General features: G+C 42.1%; 2 protein-coding genes across 3 annotated transcripts in view; one reads left to right on the top strand and one right to left on the bottom strand.

Annotated features, from left to right (window-relative positions):
* The window catches only part of LOC106873342 (calpain-2 catalytic subunit), a 130,237-nt gene that overhangs the window by 80,819 nt on the left and 42,897 nt on the right, over positions 1-6,521 (bottom strand). The gene's annotated exons all lie outside the window — the stretch shown is intronic.
* Positions 1-6,521, top strand: part of LOC106873343 (voltage-dependent calcium channel gamma-5 subunit) — a 32,635-nt gene that overhangs the window by 16,849 nt on the left and 9,265 nt on the right. The gene's annotated exons all lie outside the window — the stretch shown is intronic.

Genomic DNA, 6,521 nt, shown 5'->3' with positions numbered 1-6,521 from the left:
AGAGAGAGAGAGAGAGAGAGAGAGAGAGAGAGAGAGAGAGAGAGAGAGGCGCAGACATGGCTGTGAGGTAAGAAGCTTGGTTCCCAACCACACGGTTTTGGGTTCAATCCCATTGCATGATACCTTGGCCAAGTGTCTTTTGTTATAGCCTCGGGCCGACCAAAACCTTGTTTGTGGATTTGGTAGACGGAAACTGAAAACAAGCCCATCACACACACACACACACACACACACACACACACATATGTTTGTGTGTCTGTATTTGTCCCCCACTGCCATTGCTTGACAACCGATGTTGGTGTGTTTACGTCCCCGTAACCTAGCGGTTCAGCAAAAGAGACTGATGGTATAAGTAGTCGGCTTACAAAGAATAAGTCCTGGGGTCCGATTTGTTTGACTCAAGGCAGTACTCCAGGATGGCCGCAGTCAAATGAAATGACTGAAACAAGTAAAAGAGTATATGTGTGTGTGCACACCTTTATATGCATGTCCATATGTGTGTGTGTGTGTGTGTGTACGTGCGCACATACTATTATAGATGTCTCTAGGGCATGGTACTGAAATCAATATTAGTTAACATGTATATTGATGTAAAATATATTAACAAATACATCAAACGGTTTGACAGGGTGGGATGGAAGGGAGGGAGACGACTGCAAAGGTGACAATAAAGCACACACACACTCACTCACGCACACACACACACACTCACACACACTCACGCACACACTCACGCACACACACACACACTCACTCACGCACGCACACACTCACGCACACACACACACTCACGCACACACACATTCAAACTGGTGTCCTTAACCACGACTTTTCCGCCATTTTGCTCTCCAGCCGTCTTCAAGAATTGTCGTTGTTAGGATTAGGGTCGGTGCATAATTATTGCGGCTCTTTTTTTCAACAAATTTTATTCAACAAAAGCAATAACAATATTTAACAAAAACGTCTTTAAATGACGGTCTGGCCTCATCGATCTGCTGAAACATTTTAGGCTGGCAGATCGATTCAGACTCGAGGATCCGAGCGTTCCAATGTGGACTTGGAGTAATAACGACGGATCTCGCAGGTCTTACATAGACAGGATAGGAGTGAAAACCAGAGATAGGTCCTCCTTTAGTTGTCCACAATTTACGGATACACCCTACACGGATCACAAATTAGTGATGTGTAGGGTACATATGGATAAAGTCCATAGACAGGGATCTGGTAACTGGAAATTGAACAAACCCTATTGGCTTGCGAAACATACCGTAACCAGATTAAGCAGTTAGTCATGAGGGCACTCACCGGCACCGTGTTGAATAACCGGTGGTGGGTTGCCCTCAAAAGAGCCGTTCGACTTGAGTTTATTAGATTTACCAAACAGTTAAGTCTAGAGCAGGCTAGAGTAGAAGGGTCTCAAGTTAGGGCGTTAGAAGAGGCGCTGAGAGTGGGTTCTGCACCCCAAGTTTTGGCGGCGAGATCAGCCTTGAACCGACACCTCAATACCAAACACGAAGGTTGCAGGGTCCGGACTAAAGTACGTCCACTGCGTGGCGAGGGTATCAACGGTGCCGGATAACAGTAACGAGAGAAAGAGGCAGATATAAAGAGCAAACCCAAATGAGTAAAAGAATCTTTGCGCTCTCACCACACGCCTCCCAGAACAAGTTTCATGCTCACTGCTGGTTGTACCGGCATCAGATGAAGACTGCAGCATATTTTTCGAACAGATCCCTCTACTAAAGACCCGAACAAGTCCCTTGTTAACTTGCGTGACGGACGATGCATTATAGTTATATTTTCGAACCCTTTTCATATTGTGGTTTGTGGTGGTCTTGTTGCGCTTGTCCAGCAAAATGGAAATTCTCCGAAGGATTTCTGGAGTAACGTTACTCGACAGGGTATGCACCTCGGAGATCAATGATTTTCTCCAAGCTGAGTCGCTACTTCCCCGCTTCGAGATATCACAGCACCGACATACAGACATGTGACGTCGCAGGGAAGAATTACTAGACAGATTCTTGAAGCCATGTCAGTCGGCAGGAGGCCTAGGGTTAGACTAAAAACGAGATGGTTGGATAATATCCATAGCCTCACTTCGTAATGCATGGGAATCTATCCAGAAAATCTAAGGAAGGTTGCTTCTGATAAGACCCTATGGAGAAGGCACATGAGGATTCTATCCCACGACCCTCCGAGGAATAATGGATGAAGATAGATGGATGGGATGGAATAAATAGACGGGATGAATGATTGAAGACATTTTCTAAGAACAGATATAAAACGGTCTTATTCTAGTTGAGTGAAGGTGGTGTTTGCCAGTTGCGCAGCAGGTGCAGCACAATGCATCTGCATTTCCCGATTATCTCTGATCTGGTGTTTACATGGAAGACTAGATTATGAAGATTTTCAAGATTTCTTCTTTGCTTAATACACACATTTTACATGCAATTACTCAACAGCTCTATACATTGAGTACTATATAGGTTTTGAAAATTTGATATTATTTATCAAGCCTGAAACCACATGTGCGCGCACATACGAACACAAATACACACACACACACACACACACACACACGAAATTCTGTAATTGAATTCGATCAATAATTAACACAACACTGCCTTGTATAATAGGTTTTGTATTTCCATCACATTATGGTTACTTTGGTGATATATACTTCTTCTTATTATTATTATTCAACTTGCTGTTAGAAATCATCATCTCTATTACAGCCACCACCACTCTCACTAACACTACCACCACTACTACTACTACTAAACTGTTTTACGATATTCCTATAGCTGTTTCTTAGTAATTTACCGTCTAATCAAGTTTTAATTTTCATTTGGACACTTAAATATTAATTAAATCGCCGACACCACCAACATTAGCATTAATGCCACCAGAACTACTACGAAACACAGCGACAATGACGGTGACCTCTAGATGATAGCCAGACAGTTTAGAAATAGCAGCCAAATCTCCCGCATATCATGCTCAACGGTCTTTTGTATGAGCCGAAGAGGAGGCCTCTAGACGATAGGTAGTCATGGTAGAAATAGCAGCTAGAGCTTCCTCAAATCACACCTTACGAACGTATATATGTATGTATGAGCCAAAAAGGGAGACCTCTACATGGTAGCTAGACCTGGTAGAAATAGCAGCCGAATCACCCTCAAATAACATCTTACTGTCTTATACATATATATGTGTGTGAGAGAGAGAGAGAGAGAGAGAGAGAGAGAGAGAGAGAGAGAGAGAGAGAGAGAGAGAGAGAGAGAGAGAGAGAGAGAGAGAGAGAGAGAAAATGAGGGAGAGTCTTGATAGGCTTGATGGAAATAGCAGTCAAATCTACCTTTAATGGAGTGCACTCTGTTGCAGTTATCAGAGCTAGGTTTCCGGTTCGAAGTTAACATCCTCCTCTCACTTGTGTCGGTGGTGGTGGTGGAGGGGTTGGAAACTATTCAAGGTAGGCACTGCATTCGTTTTTAACTAAAAGGTCAAATGGAGCCTAGGGAGTTTTAGAAATTGAAAACATAAGGCTCAAAACAGGTAATACGGGTAGGTGGGATGGTGTTGAATTCCTATGGTCACTAGAAGACAGGATGTCTGATGTTAGGTTGCAGAGGTGATTGATGCAACCGTGTAGTGCTTTTCAATTCTTTGTCTTTTGTTTAAAAATTGATGTTTAACTGTTTATCACACACCTTTAATAACAACAACAGCGATAAATAGGAAAATTGGTACATCAAACATTTGCTTCTAGTACAGCGGTCGTGTGGTAGGTAGACACTCAGCACAAAATAGTACCCGGTATTAAATTACACGAGCTTGATATTTCGTGTATATACGTTAAAACCATGTGTATATGGGGACCTAGAATTGTACCAAGGGGACACTGAAGTGTTGATATAAGACATTTCAGGAGTCTAGTTAAAAATCAAGGGAGCTTTGAAATAGAGACACGTGGTTTAAAACGTAGCGAATATCAGAAAGTACTCACGGTGAAGAAATGATACCAAAGTGTAAACTATATTACAGTAGCGCTCTACATATCCTTCAAATAACCACACCAAACCCCGAGATTAACGAATGAAAGACGACACGGGAGTTTGGCCCTAAGGAATGATTTAATAGGCGTGGATATTTGGGACAGCCTCCAAAGCACCAATGGGCACGGAGTCCAGGGAAGGAGGGGGTCACAATTCTATGTATGATATTATCCAAAACGCAATATCCAGATATAAAATACATCAGGAGACAATGAAAATGAGTCAAAATGATTCAAGAACATCGCGAATTTATGAGTAGAAACACAACTCTCACAAAGACAGAGAATATTGCAAATAGGTCGAGACACCACACAGCAAATGTACAAGTACTTCAAACACGCCACCCACCCACCATCCGCACCACACACCCTCCTCCCCACCACACACCCCTAAACCACACCACACCCTTCATCCAAACCACACACCCTCCATTCACACCACACACCCAACACCCTTCATCCACCTGACACTTCCTCGCCCCCCCCCCATTTTGTAGTGCACTGGATGGATCTACAATAGTACACTATAATCCTTTTTTTCCCCGGCACGTGTGTAGCATATTACTGCACTACTTCACTGCAGAATGTTGTAATAACACCTCTGTTTCCCTACAGCACATCATATTTCTCTACAATGCATATCACCCTCTTCATCATCATCATCATCATCACCACTTCGTCTCTCTATCCACAAGGTGTGATATTTTTAGCTCCCGAGCGTCATATTTCATAGATGCTTTTCCATTGGCCACAAACAGTTTTCGTATCACATACGTCATTGGAGTATTTAATATCAGCTTGTGATGACGTCAGCAGTGACTGATATCCCACAGGGACTGTTGTGGTTACCAAGTGTTATTGGTGATTCTTCCAAACATTCACTCACTCTCTCTCACTCTTCTTCGGTCTCTGTCTCTTTTCCTCTCTTTCTCTCTTCTTACTCACACACACACACACAGCGCAGCCGCAGTTTTGTCGTCATAGATAACGATGTATGTATGGGAATGCGTTCAATAGGGGGGGGGGGCTAAGCTTCTTAACACAGATGGACGAACGGACGGACACACCAAAAATGAAAGGCAGATAGATACATGGATAGATTGATGGGTAGATGAAGAAGTAGGCAGATATAGACATAGGTTGAGAGAGTGAGAAAGTGAGGGAGAGATTAGGTGTACAATGATGCAGGTAAACTCAGGGAGAGGGATGTAGCGTTAGAGATAGATTTATGCCTATTCCTGACTTTCTCTCTATCGATCTATCCATCCGTCTGTCTGTCAATCTATCGATTTGTTTATCTCTCCTTCCGTCTCTCTCTCTCTCTGTCTGTTTCTCTCCTCTCTATCTATCTATCCATGTCTCCGGCTATCCATTTCTATGTCTCCTATTATACATGTATGTGTCCCTCCTTCTGTATGTCTCTTTATCTGTCTCTCCCCCTTTTTCTGTCTCTCCCCTTGTGATCTGTCCTTCACTCCATGTCTAATTCCCTCTTCATCTCACTTTCTATCCGTCAACCTGTCAAATTCTGTCCATCTCTCTATCTGTCTATCTTTGTATATGTTTATCCAATCTGTTGATCTATGTCTATATGTCTGTCTGTTTATATTCTGTGTCTATCTGTCTATCTATCTACCTATCTATCAGTCTATCTACCTATCTATCAGTCTATCTGTCTATCTATCTATCTATCAGTCTATCTATCTATCTATCTGTCTATCAGTCTATCTATCTATCTGTCTATCAGTCTATCTATCTATCTGTCTATCAGTCTAATCTATCTATCTGTCTATCTATCTATCTGTCTATCTATCTATCTATCTATCTACCTATCTACCTATCAGTCTATCCATGATTTAAGGGAGATTTGGCTGCAATATCTACCAGGTCTAGCTACCTTGTAAAGGTTTCCCTCATTTACTTTATGTATGTATATACATACATGTATACATACGTAAAGCAATAAGGTGTGACTTGAGGGTGATTTGGTTGCTCTTTCTACCAGTTCTAGCTACCATATCAAGTTCTCTCGCATTGGCTCATACATACATAAAACGGTTGAGTATGATTTGAGGTAGATTTGGTTGCTATTTCTAACAGAACTATCTACAATTTGAGGTCTCCTTCTTTGTCTCATACATATTTACCAACATGCAATATTACATATAGTAAGGTATAGTTTGAGGGAGATTTGGCTACTATTTCTACCAAGCGATGTTGTAGGGACAAACACAGACACGCACACACACACATTCCAATATATATATATATATATATATATATATATATATACATACGATGGGCTTCTTTCAGTTTCCATCTACCAAATCCATTCACAAGGCTTTGTTGGCCTGAAGCTATAGTAGAATACACTTGCCCCAGGTGCCACACAGTGGGATTGAACCCAGAACCATGTGGATGGGAAGCAAGCTTCCTACCACACAGCCACACCTGCACGAATATGTAT

This window comes from Octopus bimaculoides, chromosome 28 (assembly GCF_001194135.2).
Source record: "Octopus bimaculoides isolate UCB-OBI-ISO-001 chromosome 28, ASM119413v2, whole genome shotgun sequence".
NCBI classification, from domain to species: Eukaryota; Metazoa; Mollusca; class Cephalopoda; order Octopoda; family Octopodidae; genus Octopus; species Octopus bimaculoides.
The sequence above is the reverse complement of the archived record's forward strand: the minus strand, read 5'-3'. Positions and strand labels throughout refer to the sequence as shown.